At 42.8% G+C, this 21698-nt stretch overlaps 1 protein-coding gene across 1 annotated transcript in view; it reads left to right on the forward strand.

Annotated features, from left to right (window-relative positions):
• Nucleotides 1-21698, forward strand: part of LOC309865779 (butyrophilin-like protein 1) — a 507893-nt gene that overhangs the window by 420602 nt on the left and 65593 nt on the right. The gene's annotated exons all lie outside the window — the stretch shown is intronic.

Genomic DNA, 21698 nt, shown 5'->3' on the forward strand with positions numbered 1-21698 from the left:
TATATTTTTATCCCCAGGGGTACAGGTCTGTGAATCGAGGGTTTACACACTTCACAGCACTCACCATAGCACATACCCTCCCCAATGTCCATAACCCCAACCCCCCTCCCCCCAGCAACCCTCAGTTTGTTTTGTGACATTAAGAATCACTTATGGTTTGTCTCCCTCCCAATCCCATCTTGTTTCATTTATTCTTCTCCTACCCCCTTAACCCCCCATGTTGCATCTCCACTTCCTCATATCAGGGAGATCATATGATAGTTGTCTTTCTCCAATTGACTTATTTCGCTAAGCGTGATACCTTCTAGTTCCATCCATGTCGTCAAAAATGGCAAGATTTCATTTATTTTGATGGCTGCATAGTATTCCATTGTGTATATATACCACATCTTCTTTATCCATTCATCTGTTGATGGACATCTAGGTTCTTTCCATAGTTTGGCTATTGTAGATTGCTGCTCACTCTTTTTTTGTTTTTTGTTTTTTTTAGGTTTTATGTATTTATTTGACAAAGAGAGATCACAAGCAGGCAGAGAGGCAGGCAGAGAAAGAGGAGGAAGCAGGCTCCCTGCTGAGAAGAGAGAATTGTGCCCTCCACAGTACCCACCACCAAGCTCACCCAACCTCCCAATCCCCTCCCCTCCAAAACCCTCAGTTAGTTCCTCAGAGTCCACAGTCTCATGGCTCATTTCCCCCTCTAATTTCCCCCAACTCTCTTCTCCTCTCCATCTCCCCATGTCCTCTGTGTAATTCTTTATGCTCCACAAATAAGCAAAACCATATGATAATTCACTCTCTCTGCTTTACTTATTGCTATTTTTGTCTTTTCTCTGTCTTTCATCTATTTTTCCCTGGACATAATGACTAGACAGAGAAATTCACCCAAAAGAAAGATCAGGAGACAGTAATCACTGCCAGGGATTGAATCAATATGAATACAAGTAAGGTGTCAGAACTAGAATCAACACAACAATTATAAAGATAATAGCATAGAAGACAGTAGAGAATCTCTTACTGGGGAAATAAAACAACAAAAATATAATCAGGCTGAAATTTAAAAAGCTATTACTGAGATGCAGTCTCAAGAGAGATGTATCAACTCCCAAAACTGAAACTGGAAGAAAAAGAAAACTTAACAGACCCATAACCAGCAAGGAAATTGAAGCAGTAATAAAAAATCTAGCAATAAACAAGAGTTCAGTCCAGATGCATCCAGAATTCTATCAAACCTTCAAAGAAGAATTAATACTTATTCTTCTGAAGCTTTTAAACAAAATAGAAATGGAAGGAAATTTTCCAAAATCATTCTAGAAGGCCAGCATTACCTTGATCCCAAAACCAGACAAAGACCCTACCATGAAAGACAATTACAGACAAATATCCCTGATGAATGTGATGCAAAAATTCTCACCAAGATACTAGCCAACAAGATCCAACAGTACATTAAAAGGACTATTCACCATGACAACGTGGGATTTATTCCTGGGTTACAAGAATAGTCCAACACCTGCAAATAAATCAATGTAATACACTACATTAATAAAACTAAGGGCAGGAAATGATATGATTTTCTCAATAGATGCAGAAATAGTATTTGACAATATACAGCATCTTTGCCTGATTAAAATTCTCCACAGTGGTGTGATAGAGGGAACATACCTCAATATCATAAAAGCGATCTAGGAAAAATCCACAACAAATATCATTCTCAGTGGGTAAAAACTGAGAGCTTTTCCCTCGAGAATACGACAAGGATGTCCCCTCTCACCACTGCCATTCAACATAGTACTAGAAATCCTAGCCTCAGCAATCTGACAAGAAAAACATAAAATAATTTAAATAAATAAATAAATAAATAAATAAATCCATAGGGGTTTTTTTTTAAGTTTTTTTTTTAAAGATTTATTCATTCATTTATTTATTTGACAGAGAGAGATTACAAGTAGGCAAAGAGGCAGGCAGAGAGAGAGAGGAGGAAGCAGGCTCCCTGCTGAGCAGAGAGCCTGATGCGGGACTCGATCCCAGGACCCTGAGATCATGACCTGAGCCGAAGGCAGTGGCTTAACCCACTGAGCCACCCAGGCGCCCTTTTTTTTTTAAGTTTTAAAGTTAAAAGATAAATAAATAAAAGGCATCCAAATTGGCAAAGAAGTCAAACTCTCATTCTTCACAGATGACATGATCCTCTCTGTGGAAAACCCAAAGAACTCCACTCCAAAATCATGACAACTCATATGGCAAATCAGCAAAATGGGAGGATATAAAATCATGGCACAGAAGTCAGTTGCATTTCTACATACTAACAATGAGAAATAAGAAAAAGAAATCAAGGAATCAATCTATTAACAATTGCACCAAAACCCAAAAATCATTTTACCTAAGTAGCCTAACCAAATTGGTAAATAATATGTACTCTGAAATTGATAGAACTCTCATGAAAGAAATTGAGACTGACACCAAGAAATGGAAAGATATTCCATGTTCATGTATTGGAAGAACAAATATTGGTTTTTACTTTGTCTTTTTAAAAATCTTTTTTACAAGTTTATTTATTTAATTGAGAGAGAGAGAGAGAGAGCACAAGCAGTGGAAGTGGCAGGCAGAGGAAGAAGAAGGCTCCCCATTGAGCAAGGAGCCTGATGCGGGACTCAATCTCAGGACCCTGGTATCGTGACCTGAGTCAAAGGGAGATGCTTAACTGGCTGAGCCACTCAGGCATCACAGAACAAATATTGTTGATATGTCTATCCTACCCAAAGCAATCTACATATTCCATGTAATCCTTATTAAAAACACCATCAACGTTTTTCACAGCACTGGAACAAATAATGCTAAAATTTGTACGGAACCAGAGAAGAACCCGAATAGCCAAATGAATGTTTAAAAAGAAAACCAAAGCTGGTGGCATCCATCACAACTCCATACTTCAAGCTGTATTGCAAAGCTGTCATCATCTAGACAGCATGGTATCAGCACAAAAACAGACACATAGACCAATGGAACAGAATAGAGAACCCAGAAATGGACCCTCAACTCTGTGGCCAACTAATCTTTGACAAAGCAGGAAGGAATATCCAATGGAAAAAAGATAGTCTCTTCACTAAATGGTGCAGTGAAAATTGAACAGCCACATTGGGAGAATGAAATTGGACCATTTTCTTACACCATACACAAAAATAAAACTCAAAACAGGTAAAGTGCTAAATGTAAGACAGGATTTCATAAAAATCCTAGAGGAGAACACAGGCAGGATCCTCTTTATACTCAGCCATAGCAACAACCTGCTAGACATGTCTTCAAAGACAAGGGAAACAAACGTAAAAATAAACTATTGAGACGTCATCAAGACAAAAAGTTTCTGCACAGCAAAGGAAAAGGTTGAGAAAATGAAAAGACAGCATACAGAATGGGAGAAGATATTTGCAAATGTCTTACCAGATATAAGGCTAGTATCTAAATCAATGCACAGAAATCAGTTGCATTTCTTTACACCTGCAACAAGACAGAAGAAAGAGAAATTAAGGAGTCAATCCCATTTATAATTTCACCCAAAACCATATGATACCTAAGAATAAACCTAACCAAACAGGCAAGAAATATATACTCAGAAAAACTATAAAGTACTCTTGAAAGAAATTGAGGAAAACACAAAGAAATGGAAAAATGTTCCATGCTCATGGATTGGAAGAACAAATATTGTGAAAATGTCTGTGCTAACTAAAGCAGATATAAGGCTAGTATCCAAAGTCCTTAAAGAACTATCAAACTCGGGCGCCTGGGTGGCTCAGTGGGTTAAGCCGCTGCCTTCGGCTCAGGTCATGATCTCAGGGTCCTGAGATCGAGTCCCGCATCGGGCTCTCTGCTCAGCAGGGAGCCTGCTTCCCTCTCTCTCTCTCTCTCTGCCTGCCTCTCCATCTACTTGTGATTTCTGTCAAATGAATGAATAAAATCTTTAAAAAAAAAAAAACTATCAAACTCAACACCCAAAAATAAAAAATCCAGTCAAGAAATGGGCAAGAGACATGGACAGACATTTCTGCAAAGAAGACATACAAATGGACAACAGACATGTGAAAAATTGCTCCACATCCTTTGGCATTGGGGAAATACACATCAAAACCACAATGAGACACCACCTCACACCAGCAAGAATGGCTACCATTAACAACTGAGGAAACAACAGATGTCGGTGAGAATGCAGAGAAGGGGGAAATCTCTTAAACTGTTGGTAGCAATGCAAATTAGTATAGCCATGCTGGAAAACAGCATGGAGGTTCCACAAAAAGTTAAAAATATAGCTACCCTACCCTACCCAGAAGTTGTACTACTAGGTATTTCTCCAAAGGTTACAAACATGGTGATCTGAAAGGGAACACATACACCAATGTTTATAAAAGTGGTGTCCACAATAGCCAAACTATGAAAAGATCCCAGATGTCCATCAGCAGATGAATGGATAAAGAAGAGGTGGTTATAGATAAAACAATAGAATATTACTCAGCCATTAAAAGAATGAAATCTTGCTATTTGCAGTGATGTGGATGGAACTAGTGGGTTTATGCTAAGTGAAATAAGTCAGAGAAAAACAAATAACATATGATTTCAATCATATGTGTAATTTAAGAATCAAAACAGATGAACGTAGGGAAAGGAAGGAAAAACAAAATAAGACAAAATCAGAGAGGGAGACAAACCATAAGGCTCTATTAACTATAGGAAACAAACAGTGTTGCTGGATGCAAGGTGTATGGGGATGTGGGGTAAGTGGGTGTTGGCCATTAAGGTGGGCACTTGATGTAATGAGCACTGGGTGTCACTTGCAACTGATGAGTCACTAAACTCTACCTCTGAAACTAATAATACACTACATGTGTATTAACTGATTTTTTTGTTTGCTTTGGTTTTTTTAAATTTATATTTTATTTATTTTAAGCATAACAGTATTCATTATTTTTGCACCACACCCAGTGCTCCATGCAATCCATGCCCTCTATAATACCCACCGCCTGGTACCCCAACCTCCCACCCTCCGCCCCTTCAAATCCCTCAGATTATTTTTCAGAGTCCATAGTTTCTCATGGTTGACCTCCCCTTCCAATTTCCCCCAAGTCCCTTCTCCTCCCTAATGTCCCATGTCCTCCTTGCTATTTGTTATGCTCCACAAATAAGTGAAACCATATGATAATTGACTCTCTCTGCTTGACTTATTTCACTCAGCAGAATCTCTTCCAGTTCCGTTAACTGATTTTATATAAAAATAAAACTATTGTTCTTATTAAAAATAAATAAAAATAAATAGCTATAAATGTTTGCTAGAATTCACTAATGAAGTGATTTGACTATGAGGTTTTATGGTTGTTTGTTTGTTACTGATTCAAATCTTGAATTACAAGTTAAAAGTGCATTAGGCCCTCCATTGAGCTCCCCATGCCCACCCCTTGTGCAGAATTTAGGTGTCACCTGGACAAACCCCTTGCGTTTTCTCATTCTTGGGATCCCTCATTCATATTAAAAAGAGGATCTGGAGGCAGAGTGGAGTCTCTACTGTCTAGGGGAAAGGGATAAAAGGGACAGTGAAGGGACGTGTCCAAGAAGAATGATGCCGAGAAACCCCTCACTGCAGCTACTCACTGCAGAATAAATCCTACACAGCAGGATCACAGAGCAGGGCACAAGGTTAGCTCAGCATGTGGAGCCCATCAAGTCCCAGTTGTTCCATGCCCAGCTCCTCCTCCAACTCCAAATCAGCCACAGCCAGGCTGTGGACACCTCAGGTCAGGTACTCTAGCCAACTCTGCCACAATCTCCTTAGAGAAACCTGGGGAGGACTCTCCTGGGAGGATCATGTTGGGTCCTGAGCCATGGCAGGAATAGTGGGACAAGTTCTGGTGGTTGAGAGCCTGGGAGTCCTTAAGGCCATTCACTAGTCCCTCACCCCATAACAGCCCAGGCCCTTTGGAAAACATGGAAGATCCTGCACAAGGCTAATTGCTGGGCTCTCCCTGCTGAACTGATCCAGCTGAAGGGACCAAGTTGTGCATGCCAGGAAGAGTTTGAGTCAGAGCAGCAGTCATCAAAGAGCATTCTATATGGAAACAGTCCCCAGGCTGAAGTCACTTATTGGCCGGTGGTAAGATTGTTCCTTATACCCATGGAGCTGTATGGGTAGTGTCCCATAGTGCCATGGTCTGCTCAGGGGTTGCTCACTAGAAAGCTGCATTGAGCAGGCTTGGAAGACTGCCCTAGCTAAGGTAGAAGCTTCAGGGTGGGTGGCTGGGTGGTCAGAACCATACTCAGGGGCCAAATGGGTATAGAGGCAGCCATTGGTCAGTGGGTAGTTTGCAGGTATCCAGGGAGCATCCTGAGTGAAAGAGGATGATGTAGGTTACATTATTGGCAACAACTGTTTGGGCAGCTACTGTTGGGACTTTCTCATGTCAGGTGGGCCCATGAGCAAACTGAGGGGGCTGAGGGGCACATGATGGTGGGTGTAGGTCCCAGTTATAGAACCCGGGTAAGGGGAGGAACCCAGCATAGGAGATGAAGAAGGGGAGGAGGAATTGATGGAAGAGACAGTCAATCCATTGAATGAGAGGGAGGAGTCAGACAATGATCAGTAGTTGTAGGAGCTTGAACCTATGGTGGACGACCGGTCAAGAAAGTCTAGAGGTCAGGACTGCTGGCAAAGTGTTTCAGGATGAGTCGCTGATCAGAGAATAAAATCATGGATCATCATAGCCCAAACTCAGGCCCAGACACTGCCCCCCACTGATGCCAAGGGGGAATCACGTTATGGATCAAATTGGAGGTACCACTGCCCCACTCAGGCTGGGATAGGCCATCTCCTCAGGGTCCTGTCAGGTATAAAGTGCCAGGGGAAAGTGCAGGTTGGTGAGATCACGTAGAGAGCCTCTTCTGGTCATGGCAGGTGGGAGGACAGGCACACTGGCAAGCTGGTCAGGAGATGGACAGATGTTAATTCCACAAATTTCCAGGGGGTGAAGATGGCAGAGAAGTAGGAGACCATGTTTCAATAGGTCCCCTGAATTGAGCTAAATATCTACCAGAACACTGTGAACACCCATGAAATCAGCCTGAGATGTAAGATTATACACTTCTGGATCTCTACGGAGGCAGAAGAGCATCAGTGGAGAGGTCAGTAAATTGGGAATGCTGGGAGTGATATCGGAGGATAAACAGAAGGAGAGGGAGCCACCAGAAGCAATGCATTAGAAAGTAATACCCCAATATGAAAGTGCCCTGTGCTTGGGGACCAGCTTTTACCTGGAGTCTGGTTAAAAGCACTCAAAAAGAACAAAGGGTCTTAAGGAGCAATTGGTGGAATTGGGCAGCCACAGGAACAGACATAAAGTCACAGCCAGTGCCCACTCATGTCTGAGAGAGCCCGGCAGGGGCCCCAGTTGGTGGTCCCTGAGCCTGCTGCTTTCCTCTGCTTACACCACTGCACAGACTGGGCACATCCTCATTCACGCCTGACAGAGCCTGGCTCAGGCTCCTGCCATAGGTCCCTGGACCCACACCCTTCTGCGACCTGCACTGCTGCTAGGTGTAAGTGCACTCGCTGTGGGCATGGACCCTGGACAGCGGTCTCAGCCACAGGAGCTACCAGGATTGGGCTTGCCCAGACCAATATCGGTTGTGGTTCTAGTGGCACAAGGATGCAGAGACAATCGGGGGCCTCAGGCAACCACAGAGATGATGGCTGGAGGTGAGCACCACCTGTGGGAGGTTGTGCTGTTCAGCGGAGTTTGCAGAAGGGGAGCCTATGTGTTTTGGACCACACAGAGGGGAGCAAACTAAGGCTTCTCTCTGAAGCCAAGGACTAGGTACAGACTGTTTATTTGCACTAACCCTCTGAAAAGCCACAAAAAAACGTGGAAGAACAAAAACCTCCAGAGAACCAAAGCCTGAAAAACTGTTTTCCACAGCCCAGCCCAAGCAAGACTGACTGAAAAACAAGGAGGCAGGTCCCTTCCCCAGAAGACAAGCCCAAAGAATAAGAGAACAATAACCACAGGGTCTCCATTAAACTATAAAACCCCAACATCAGGGGAAAACAATATATTAAGCCTCTGGTATTGTCACAAAACCTGTACATTTCATAGATACAACTTTTTTTTTTTAATTCATTCTCCTGCCACGTTGCTGAATTGCTGTATGAGTTAAATTTGTTCTCACGATTCTTCTTCTTTTGTTTTTTTAACCTACTTACCATTACAACTAGATGTTTAATACAGCATATTACATAATAACTTGAACTTTTTTCATACATACACCCATGTTTCTTTTTCTTTTTCTTTATAGCTAGAGAGAGTGAGAGATACATGATAGATATAGATATAAGCGTCAAGGCAATCCTTTATACCTGTTCAATACCACCCATATATATATACACCAGTTTTAATTTCCCTATATCTCTGGAAGGTTGAATCCTTTAACAAACATCACAAGATACACCCAGGAAATACTGAAATAACCTTCCTCACCCACATCAAAGCTTTATAAACACCTTCCCATTTATTCTTCTGTCACTGTTTCTGTGTATTTTCTTTTTGTACTATATAAATCTTATTCTTTGCTTTCATTTTGGCTGTATTTTCCCTTTTTATTTTTTCTTTCTTGTCTTTTACTTTTATCGATCTTTTTGTCTGTTTTTCTTTATGTATTTTATAAATCCAGGAAATTCACAGGACTGAGGTCAGGAGGACCATGAAGATGAATTCCTAGCATCCTATGGCTTCAGCAAATGTTTGTCTCTACCAAGTTCTCCTCCATAGCAGGAACTTTTGAGTCCACTTCACCATTCAGAAAACCTCCACAGTGGCTGGGCATGTGCAGGGATGCTTTGGGCCTGGATAAGTGTCCTGAGGGCTGGTTTTGTCACACTGGTGTGAAGGGCAGACTGTAGGATTCCTGTTCAGTGCAGATGGTCGTCAAAACAATCAGTCCTTCTGCGTATGGAAATTGCCCCAGGGCACCATTCTCCACCAGCTGCACTCCAGGGGAAACAACAAATAGGCAGGACCACAGAGACAGCTATCATTGTGTTGGGCATAGCGGGAAGTGGGGACACCATTCTTTGGGGATCTTGCTGCACCTGTTTCACAGCCCTGGTTTCCAGTGCTCCAGGATGAATACGGAAGCAAGTGGAGGGGGCTCTGGAACTCAGCCAGGCCAAAGCCAATCTCGTTATCACTGGGCAGAAAACCACCATAACCAGAGATCCTTGTGTATGCCTGTCACAATTTGGGTACATGTAGGCCCCCACATGTCATAACCCGAGGCTCTCTGTCATCTCCACCTACCTCAGCAAGCCTGTCTTCCTGCCCCTCAGCTTCCACCTGGACCTTACAGATGGTGGAACTGGTCTGTTCTGATTTTGTACATCTCCCTAATTCAGTCTTGGTTGGTGCATGTTTCTAGAAATGTGCCCATTTCCTCTAGGTATGAAGTTATTGGTATTTAATTGTTCATAGTCTCCTATGATTCTATATATTTCTGACTCTTCAATTCTAATAACTCCCTTTTATTTCTAATTTTATTCAAATCTTACTTTTTTCTTAGACTAAGTAAAAGTTTGCCATTTTCTTCATCGTTTAGAAGAACAACCTTAGATTTCATTAATCCTTCCTGTTATTTTTCTGGTCTCTATTTCTTTTACTTCCACTCTGATGATGATGATGATGATGATGATGATATTTCCTTCCTTTTGTTGACTTGGGTTTAATTTGCCCCCCTTTTTCTAGTTACTTGAGTTGTAAAGTTAAATATTTTATTTGAGATCTTTCTAATTTTTATTGCTATAAACATCCTCTCAGAACTGCTTTTGCTAAAAGCCACAGAATTGGGTATGTTGTGTTTTCATTTTCACTTCCTTGAGATAATTATTTATTTCACTTTTATTTATTTATATTTTATTATCTTATGTTAGTCACAATACCATACATTATTAGTTTTTGATGTAGTGTTCAAAGACTCATTAATTCCATATAACACCCTGTGCTTGATCCAACATGTGCCTCCTTAATTTAATACCTATCACCTAACTACCTCTTTGACATATTGGTTGCGTCGCCAATATCACATTATTCAAGCACCCAATGCCCAGTAAATCAATGTCTGAAACACTGGTTTTGAAGCCAAGAAAGTTTCTTTATCACAAGGACAGCCCAATGAGAAGGCTTGGGATCCTTCCCGAAGTTGCCTTGCCCTGTGGAGCCAAGGGACAGCTTCTATATGTTTGGAGAAGGGGGTGAATACATGAGAGGTGTGTGAGGTATTTCTAGAAACCTTGGGAATGTGGGTCTTGAAACATCTGGAGCTCTCTGTTCTTCCAGAAAATGAGGTACCTTCAGGACTTGGTGTGACTAGGTATGTCACATAGTTTCCAGACAAATGTTTCCATCTGGTTCCCATTCAGTTTCTATAACCAGTAAGAGAATGGGAGCGGAGGCAAAAATGAAAAGTTGATGATTGATCATGTGTAAGGTTGAGAGGTACATAAAACATAATTAAGGACAGAATAAAACACATGTGAAGCTAAAGTGATAATGCAACTAATACAACTATAGTTCTACATATGCTTACAAAACAAGTCCAGAAAACGTGGGTCCATGCTCGAGGAGTAATATTTCATTTTACATTTGGACCATATCTTCTTTATCCATTCTTCTGTTGGAGTGTCGGGAGCCGGTACAGGAGGCCTACTCTAAGAGCCGTAAGGGACTGAATATGATTGGCTGTTCATTTAGGTCCACTCTGGCAGGAGGTGCATGAGCACTGCATTGTGATTGGGTAACACTGCCTATATAAAAACGCATGCGCCGAGGGTAAAAGAGAGAGGAAAAAAAAAAAGCGATTAAAGAAGAAGGTTCGCCGCTACGTGAGTCTCCGAGTCGTTCTTGCGGGCCGAGAGCGACAGGTGGTGCTGAAACCCGGGATTCTCATCGTGAGAGACGCACGGAGTCGGCGACGATCAGGTAAAGAGTGCACCTATTTCTGTCTAGTGACAGGGAAAGTTCCTCAAGTCGAGGACGAGCGTAGAAAGCTTTCCGGGATGGGAAACGAGATGGCTGCATATAAAATGCTGGGGCCGCTAACTGACATTCTTAAAGCAAATGGGACCCCTTTGAAAAATAAGAAGGCTCGCTTATTTCTAAAAGAAGTGGGTCAAACCGCTCCGTGGTTCTTAGAGGAGGGATTGCTTAATATTCCCCAATGGGAATATCTAGGGGAGGACCTCAGGCGCGACCCGCGCACTACGCCGGGAACTCTAGCTGTTTGGTCCTTAGTGAAGGTCTGCTTACAATCATCCCGCGAACCCATATGCAAGGCGGTTCTACAGGGAGGAGAGATCTTAGAACAGGTAAAAGAGGAGTCTTGCAAAGGATCCTGGAGAGATTCCAGTTCTGAAAGTGAAAGCTCAGAAGAAACCTCAGACGAGGAAAACGCCCGTCTGGGTGATAAGAGAAAAGTGACGGGAGGGGGTCCCTCCGATGATCAGAGAGTGGAAGAAATGAAAAGAGAGCTTGCAAAAAAGGAGGAGGAACTAAAAAAGGCTATGGCGCAGCTCAAAATGCAGGGGGAAGTTATGACGCAGCTGAAATTAAAAGTGAAAGAAGGAGCTATGGCGCAGTTACAAACAGAGACGGAAGTGGTAGATAACTTAGATCCTATGCCCACGAGCCCAGCCCCAACAGCGCCACCTTACGAGGGGCCTCCTCCGTATAAACCTTGCTGCGCCAAGGCCTGCTATTGTGTGAGCTGCACCGCACAGAATTGGAGAGAAGTATTAGGGCCAGAAAAAGGGTTTTTCCCCGTCATGGAAGATCAACATCAGCAAAGATATCATCAGCCCCTAGATTTTAAACTCGTAAAGCAGCTGAAGGAAGCAGTTATGTCCTATGGGCCTCAGGCTGCTTTTACGGTTTCTTTGGTTAAAACACTAGGTAGCCTTTACCTCACTCCTGAAGACTGGAGTAACTTGGCTAGAGCAGTTTTATCTGGTGGGCAATATTTAGAATGGAAGATTCAGAATCAGGACAATTGCCAGGACACGGCACGAAGAAATGCAGCAGCAGGTAACCCACAGTGGAACCTAGACATGTTAACAGGTGCGGGACAATATTTTGGGTCACAGGCACAAAGTAATTATCCGCCAGGGGTATATCACCAGATAGCAACCGCAGCTTTGAGGGCATGGAAGACGTTAAGGGGTGCTGGAGATTTGCAAGGACAGTTATCCAAAGTGCTACAAGGGCCGAATGAGCCCTATGCAGATTTTGTGGACAGGTTGATACAAACAGCTGGTAGGATGTTTGGGGACGTAGACCAGGCTATGCCCCTAGTTAAACAATTGGCTTTTGAAAATGCCAACAAATGGTGCCGAGAAGCCATTAGACCCTGGAAAGCGAAAGACTTGTCAGCGTATATCAAGGTCTGCAGGGATATCACAGGACCTCTAGTTCAGGGCCAGGTCATGGCTGCTGCTTTTGCACAAGCGTTGCAAGGTGCAAATGGGGCTAGGACCAAAGGGTGTTTCTTATGTGGGCAAGAAGGTCATATGAAAAAGGACTGCCCACAGCGCAACAGCCAGGCACGAGGAGGAAGACAGAGTCAACCAGTCCAATTTGTGAAGGTGGAAGAGGCACATCCAAATAAAGGTTATGGAGGACCGAAACCACAGCTATGCCCCAGATGTAGAAAGGGGAATCACTGGGCTAGCGATTGCCGCTCAGTCACTGATATGGACGGAAATCGGCTGCCACCAAATAATTGGGGGAGTTCAAAAAACGGGAAGCAGGGCCTTTCCCCCCGGGGCCCGAAATGTACGGGGCGGTCATGGCGCTGCCGCAGAAGGCGAGACAGATGTTTCCCCCTACGGACCCAGAAGAGCCACCACAGGCTCAGCAGGACTTGACCTGCGTGCCACCACCCGAATGGTCTTAACCCCTGAAATGGGTGTGCAGGCGGTGCCCTCGGATTTCCATGGGGGCCCGCCAGAGGGTACTGTGGGATTACTTCTGGGTAGAAGTTCCACCACTCTTAGAGGTCTCGTTATCCACCCAGGGGTTATTGACCCAGATTTTTCAGGGGAAGTAAAAATGTTAGTTTCCTCTCCAAGAGGCATCACCATTATCAACCCTGGGGATAGGATTGCTCAACTCCTAATCCTGCCCAGCCACCATGACAGATATAAGTCTACAGGAAGGTTGCGAGATGGAGGGCTTGGATCAACAGGAAATGACTTGATGTGTCTGACTATGGATATGAGCAACAGGCCCATGACAGTCTTAAAAATAAGAGGAAAACCCTTCTGGGGGCTGTTAGATACAGGGGCAGACAAAAGTATTATAAATTTAGCTGATTGGCCAAAGCAATGGCCCCTTGTCAAGGCCAATCAAACATTAAGAGGACTAGGAATTGCTCACAGCCCAGATGTCAGCGCAGCATCTTTAGATTGGGAAGATGATGAGGGTCATAAAGGAGTCTTTCAGCCATATGTTTGTTCTCTCCCTGTAACCCTTTGGGGACGAGATGTGTTAGAGCAAATGAATATAGTATTAACTACTGAGAATCATTATAGTGAAAATGCAAGAAACATGATGAAAGCCATGGGATATGTTCCAGGCCAAGGTCTCGGGCCCAAGGGGCAAGGGACCCCTAACCCAACACCCATGGGAGGTCAGGGTTTTCCCCAGCGGCCACTGAGGCAATAAAAATAGATTGGAAGGAAAGTACTCCACGGTGGGTGCCTCAGTGGCCGTTAACTACAGAAAAACTGAGGGCTGCTAGACAATTAGTTAGAGAGCAAGTTGAGGCAGGGCATTTACGTGAATCAAGATCCCCATGGAACACCCCTATATTTGTGGTAAAGAAAAAGTCAGGAAAATGGAGATTATTACATGATCTGAGACAGATAAATGATCAGATGCAAATAATGGGGCCTGTTCAGCTGGGCCTCCCCGTTGTTACTGCCCTGCCCAGAGATTGGCCTTCTATTGTTATAGATATTAAAGATTGCTTTTTCTCTATCCCGATCCATCCGGACGACATGAAGAGGTTTGCTTTTACCTTGCCAGCTGTTAATCATTCCGAGCCTGACCAACGGTATGAATGGACAGTGCTCCCTCAGGGTATGGCTAATAGTCCCACTATGTGTCAGCTCTATGTGGGCAAGGCTCTTTTGCCAGTACGGAATAAGTTCTCAGATGTTTGCTGCTACCATTATATGGATGATATCCTAATCTGTCATAGCAATACATCGGTTCTCACCTCAGCATTCACCTTTCTGCAGCAACAGTTAGCGATGTGGGGGCTAATTGTTGCTTCTGAGAAAATACAAACAGCAAATTTAAAGGACTATCTGGGCCTACAACTCACTGACTCCACAGTAAAGCCGCAAAAGGTTCAAATTCGCAGAGATCATTTAAAGACCTTAAATGATTTCCAAAAACTCCTGGGGGATATCAATTGGATTCGTCCCTATCTGAAACTGACAAATGCAGAATTAAAACCATTATTTGATATTTTGCCAGGAGACTCCAAATTGGACTCTCCACGGGCGCTCACGCCCGAGGCTATAAAGGCACTACAATTGGTTGAGGAAAGATTGGCTTCGACTACAGCAGATAGGTGCGATCTAGACAAACCAATTTATGCCGTTGTTGTACCATCCCCAGGTTCGCCCACAGGAGTACTATGGCAAGGTGGGCCTCTTCAGTGGGTGTATTTACATAATAGTCTTGCCCGAATCATCACCCCTTATCCCATTGCTGTGGCAATAACGGCAGGCAAAGTTATCAAGACTGGCATACGAGTTCTCGGGAAGCTACCCGACTCATGCATAGTCCCCTATGACAAGAGCCAGCTATCCACCCTTGTGAACACTATAGATGAGTGGTCCATCCTGGCGACATCCTATCCCATATCATTTGACAATCATTATCCATCACATCCATTGATTGAGTTCTGTAAAGATACACATCTTATCTGGCCAAAAATTTGCAAATCAGAGCCCTTGGCCAATGCCATCACTATATTCACTGATGCCAGTAAGAAAGGAACAGGCGCTTATGTGGTTGAGGGAAAAGTCATAACAGCGGTAGTACCAGGTGAATCGGCACAGCGAACAGAACTATTAATCATTATGCTGGTTCTACAAAGGTTTCACAATCAAAACATCAATATATATTCAGATAGTAAGTATGCAGTACTAGCCGTTAGGCAGATAGAGACAGCAATTTTTTCAGCAAGCCAATCACCTATCGCCTCCCTACTAAAAAATCTCCAAGAAACGGTGCTGGCAAGGCCAGCCCCCTTTTATATTGGGCATGTAAGGGCTCATTCTGAGCTACCTGGACCAGTAGCATCTGGAAATAGAATAGCTGATAATAATGCAAGGTTTGAATTCTGTGGAGCAATAGAAGAAGCAAAAGATTATCACAAGAAATGGCATGTGAATTCATTAACGCTAAAAACAAGATTCAATATATCAAGAGCAGAGGCCCGTGACATTGTAAAAAGCTGTGGCAACTGTTGTGTTCATCTTCCGACGCCTTCCTTGGGTGTAAACCCTAAAGGCCTTATGCCCAACCATCTTTGGCAAATGGATGTAACTCATGTGCCCTCATTTGGTCAACAACAATACTTACACCTTACCATTGATACTTGCTCCGGAATCATCATGGCTACCCCTTTAAGGGGTGAAAATGTAAAAAATGTAATGAGCCACTGCCTACGCAGCTTTGCGTGCTGGGGAATACCTAAAAGTCTGAAAACAGATAATGCCCCGGCCTATACCTCAAATACCTTTAAAAATTTTCTAGCATGCTATAATATCCAACACAGCACTGGCATACCATATAATCCCCTAGGTCAAGGAATTGTAGAACGAGCACACCTAACATGGAAAACTACCCTACAAAAAATTAAAAAAGGGGGAATAGGGGAGAGCTACTCAACACCTAATGACCTCACAAACCTTGTAAATTTTATTTTAAATTTTTTAACGCTAGATCAAGATGGTCTCTCTGCAGCAGAGCGACACTGGGGGCAACAAAAGCATACACAAGCAATGGTAAAATGGAAAGATATACTTACGGGCCTATGGAAAGGCCCAGATCCGGTGCTTCGATGGCACCGAGGATCTCTTTGTGTTTTCCCACAGGATGCGCCATCACCCATCTGGGTGCCAGAGAGGCTCACGAGATTGGTGGCCATGGAGCCCATGGATCCTGTGGATGACGTCATCTAGTCTCTCTTGTGAACCCCGACAACCTGCCGGTGCTGCTTCGACATAAACAAGACTTTGGAATAACAGCAGCCATTATTGCAGCTATCGCATCCGCCGCCGCTGCTACTGCTGCCGCGGTAGCGTTGACAACCTCGGTACAGACAGCCGCCATGCTCAACAACGTCACAGGAATGGTCGCTGAAGCATTGGCTACGCAAGAACAAATTAACGGACATTTGCATGCTGGGATCCTTATTGTAAATCAAAGGGTTGATCTTGTACAGGAACAACTTGATATCCTAGAGTCAATTGTGTCAATTAGGATGCATACATAATATGGCTGGACTTTGTATCACCCCTATAGCTCATAACAACTTATCCTTAGCAGCTAACCTCTCTAGACAATTGGGAAATATGCTTAATGGTACCTGGAATCGTCAATTTAAAAATTTAACTAGGTAATTACGAGCTCAAATTATATCCATATATTCTACCAAAGTAACTATTGCACCTGTTAGTGAGTGGAAAAAAAATGTTACAGCAATCTGTTTCGTTCCTCAAACAGTGGGCCGGACTTGGTGCCATGGCTGTTCTCTTAATCACAGCTAACGTACTAATGTTACGTTGGGTGTGTGGCCATGTCCGTCGCAATCAACGACAATAACACCTCATGGTTCAAGCCATGATGGCTCTTGAAGCTGGTACCTCCCCCCAGATATGGCTAAGCATGCTAGATCGGTAGTCAAAGACGGGTAAGACTGATCCCACACCATAGCAACCTAAGACAGGGGCTCTTCGACCAGGGAGAGTACCCGATGACGGGTAAGCATGTGTGCTGAGGATTGGCAACCTAAGACAGGCACGATCTCAGCCATTATAAATAAATAAAAAAGGGGGAGATGTCGGGAGCCGGTACAGGAGGCCTACTCTAAGAGCCGTAAGGGACTGAATATGATTGGCTGTTCATTTAGGTCCACTCTGGCAGGAGGTGCATGAGCACTGCATTGTGATTGGGTAACACTGCCTATATAAAAACGCATGCGCCGAGGGTAAAAGAGAGAGGAAAAAAAAAAAGCGATTAAAGAAGAAGGTTCGCCGCTACGTGAGTCTCCGAGTCGTTCTTGCGGGCCGAGAGCGACATTGGAGGACACTTTGGCTCCTTCCACAGGTTGGCGATTGTGGCCGTTGCTGCTATGAACATTGCGGTACAGGTGTCCCTTCTTTTCACTACATCTATATCTTTGGGGTAAATACCCAGTAATGCAATTGCAGGGTTATAGGGTACCACTATTTTTAATTTTTTGAGGAATCTCCACACTGTTTTCCAAAGTGGCTGCACTGATTTGCATTCTCACCAACAGTGTAAGAGGGTTCCCCTTTCTCTACATCCTCTCCAACACTTAATGTTTCCTATCTTGTTAATTTTTACCATTCTAACTGGTGTAAGGTGGGGGTATCTCAATGGGTTTTTTTTTTAAGTTTTCATTTACTTATTTGACAGAGAGAGAGAGAGATAACAAGTAGGCAGAGAGGCAGGTGGAGACATAGGGGGAAGAAGGCTCCCTGCTGAGCAGAGAGCCAGATGAGGAACTAGATTCCAGGACCCTGGGATCATGACCTGAGCAGAAGGCAGAGGCTTTAACCCACTGAGCCACCAGGCGCCCCATCTCAATGTGATTTTTATTTCAATTTCCCTGATGGCTAATGATGGAACAGAATAAAGAGTCCATATATGAGCCCTCAATCTATAGTCAAATAATCTTCAACAAGGCAGGATAAAATATCCAGTGGAAAAAATACAGTCTCTTCAATAAATAGTGCTAGGAAAATTGGACAGCTATTCTCCCACACCATACACAAACATAAACTTGAAATGGACAAAAGACCTCAACATGGGACAGGAAGCTGTCAAAATCCTAGAGAAGAACATAGGTAGTAACCTCTTCGACACTGGCCAGAGGAACTTCTTTCAAGACATGTCTCCAAAGTCAAAGGAAACAAAAGTGAAAATGAACTTTTGGCATTTCATCAAGGTAAAAAGCTTCTGCAAAACAAAGGGAACAGTCAACAAAACAAAGCAGAAACCCACGGAATGGGAGAAGATATTCGCAAATGATACTACAGACAAAGGGTTGATATCCTCTTGTTCATTTCTACCTTCATACCATCGTGGTCAAAGAATTTGGTTGATATGATTTCAATCTTCTTAGATTTGCTACGATTTCTGTGCTCCATCATATGATCTAACATGGAGAATATTTCATGTGCGTGTAAGAGGAGTATACATCTGTTGTTGGACAGAATGTTCTGTAAATATGTCTTGTGTTCTAAAAGGTGGTTTCATTCCAATGTTTCCTTGTTGGTTTTCTGTTTGTTTGTTTGTTTTGTTGTTGTTTGTCTGGACAATCCATCCATTGTTGACAGTGGGGTGTTGAGGTCCCATATTATTTCTTCTGCTATGCCTGGCTCTTTCCCCTCTGGTGCACTATACTGACCATGGCTAACAGTATTATTCCACATGACAAAAGTGAAATTGTTATGGGATCCAGCACCAGTATCAACAAGTAGGGCAAATACAGGGTATATTTGAATCCAAAAGGCAATAAGTTGATAACGGGCACAGTCCGTACCTTTAGTTCCTCAGCTTCCACATGCACCATTTACCCACATTGGAAGTTTCATATAACAGCACAACAAATCCACATTTTCACCCATCTACAAAGCTACCACTACAAATGAAGAAGTTCTCTCTTTCTACAAAATGAAACACACATTGAATCCAACACTGTTATATTATTTATTCCTCAAGTTCAGCCAAAATCCCTTTGACTATTCTGTTACATAGAGACAATATTTTAAGTATCACCAACAACAACCTGAATAAAATCACATTCCTAATAAGAAGAGACAGGAATAAAGTAGATAATAAAGACAAATAACACATCTACATGATAAGAAGGAGAAAATAGGCAATGCTTCTACAGTTCTTTTTTTGTTATTGGTCACATGCAGGAACTGGTATCTGTGACTTCCATCTTCCACTTCTAATACTGTGTCTTCTCATTTCTCCCAGAACCACAGCAGGTCAGCGTTCTCTACCTTGGAAGTGAACACACCTTCACCTGAAAGTCTGAGTCCTCAGTAGTCTAATTTCCTTATATTTGCTGTAGTTTTCTATGCACCTATACCATTGGAGTTGGAAACACTGAGAAACAGGACAGTGTTCAAGGTCAAAACTTTTGGCAGTTCACCAAGGGTTTGAAATTCTCTTCTTCATTTACATCTTAATTCTTGTAGCAGTTCTCTTCTTTCCAACTGCTGTTGGCACACCAGGGAATTCAGACCCACATCCTTCATTCCCTGAAGTAACTACCACAAGTTTCACAAGTAAGAGACAGGTAAGTGTGTTTCATCCATTCCAGCATAGGAAGTATATAAAGTAGAATATTAGACTTTTCTCCTCTTAAACACCCAACAACCATCATTTCTCCAGAAATTTTTGGATGGCTAATGGCTCTGGTCAGAGTGCACATTTCCCAAAATAGAGCTAGTGACCCACCCATAGACTCTGGCTCCTCTGCAAAACTCAAGCTGTGTTTAATTTTCAGAGTCATTCAGTGCAGACAAAAGGTTGATATCCAGGATCTATCAATAAAGAACTCCTCAAACTCAACACACACAAAACAGATAAGCATATCAAAAAATGGGCAGAAGATATGAACAGACACTTCTCTAATGAAGACATACAAATGGCTATCAGACACATAAAAAATATTCACCATCACTAGCCATCAGGGAGATTCAAATTAAAACCACATTGAGAGAAGTGTCTGTTCATACCTTCTGCCCATTTTTTGATATGATTATCTGTTTGGTGTGTGTTGAGCTTGAGGAGTTCTTTATAGGTCCTGGATATCAATCTTTTGTCTGTACTGTCATTTGTAAATATCTTCTCCCATTCCGTGGATTGCCTCTTTGTTTTCTTGACTGTTTCCTTTGCCTTTGAAGACATACCTTGAAAGAAGTTGCTGTGGCTGATATCGAAGAGGTTACTGCCTATGTTCTCCTCTAGGATTCTGATGGATTCCTGTCTCACATTGAGGTCTTTTATCCATTTTGAGTTTATCTTTGTGTACAGTGTAAGAGAATGGTCGAGTTTCATTCTTCTACATATAGCTGTTCAGTTTTACCAGCACAATTTATTGAAGAGACTGCCTTTTTTCCACTGGATATTTTTTCCTGTTTTGTCAAAGATTATTTGATCAGCGTTGAGGGTCCATATCTGGGCTCTCTACTCTGTCCCACTGGTCTATGTGTCTGTTTTTATGCCAGTACCATGCTGTCTTGGTGATCACAGCTTTGTAGTAAAGCTTGAAATCAGGTAACGTGATGCCCCCAGCTTTATTTTTGTTTTTCAACATTTCCTTAGCAATTCGGGGTCTCTTCTGATTCCATACAAATTTCTGGATTATTTGCTCCAGCTCTTTGAAGATTACGGGTGGAAATTTTGATCAGAAGGCATTAAAAGTATAGATTGCTCTAGGCAGTATAGACATCTTAACAATGTTTATTCTTCTGATCCAAGAGCATGGAATGGTCTTCCATCTTTTTGTGTCTTCTTCAATTTCTTTCATGAGTGTTCTGTAGTTCCTCGAGTACAGATCCTTTACCTCTTTGGTTAGCTTTATTCCCAGATATCTTATGGTTCTTGGTGCTATAGTAAATGGAATCGATTCTCTAATTTCCCTTTCTGTATTGCATGTGGAGAAAGGGGAACCCTCTTACACTGTTGGTGGGAATGCAAGCTGGTGTAGCCTCTTTGGAAAACCGTGTGGAGATTCCTCAAGAAATTAAAAGTAGAACTTCCCTATGACCCTGCCATTGCACTACTGGGTATTTGCCCCAACGATACTGATGTAGTGAAAAGAAGAGCCATCTGTACCCCAATGTTTATAGCAGCAATGGCCATGGTTGCCAAACTGTGGAAAGAACCAAGATGCCCTTCAATGGACAAATGGATAAGGAAGATGTGGTCCATATACACTATGCAGTATTAGGCCTCCATCAGAAAGGATGAATACCCAACTTTTGTAGCAACATGGATGGCACTGGAAGAGATTATGCTGTGTGAATTAAGTCAAGCAGAGAGAGTCAATTATCATATGGCTTCACTTATTTGTGGAGCATAACAAATAGCATGGAGGACAAGGGGAGTTAGAGAGGAGAGGGAGTTGAGGGAAATTGGAAGAAGAGGTGAACCATGAGAGACTATGGACTCTGAAAAACAATCTGAGGGGTTTGAAGGGGCAGGGGGTGGGAGGTTGGGGGAACCAGCTGGTGGGTATTAGAGAGGGCATGGATTGCATGGAGGACTGGGTATGGTGCAAAAAACAATGAGTACTGTTACGCTGAAAATAAATAAATTTAAAAAAATAACCAAGAA

The sequence above is a fragment of the Mustela nivalis genome, assembly GCF_964662115.1.
Source record: "Mustela nivalis genome assembly, chromosome: 5".
Classification (NCBI taxonomy): domain Eukaryota; kingdom Metazoa; phylum Chordata; class Mammalia; order Carnivora; family Mustelidae; genus Mustela; species Mustela nivalis.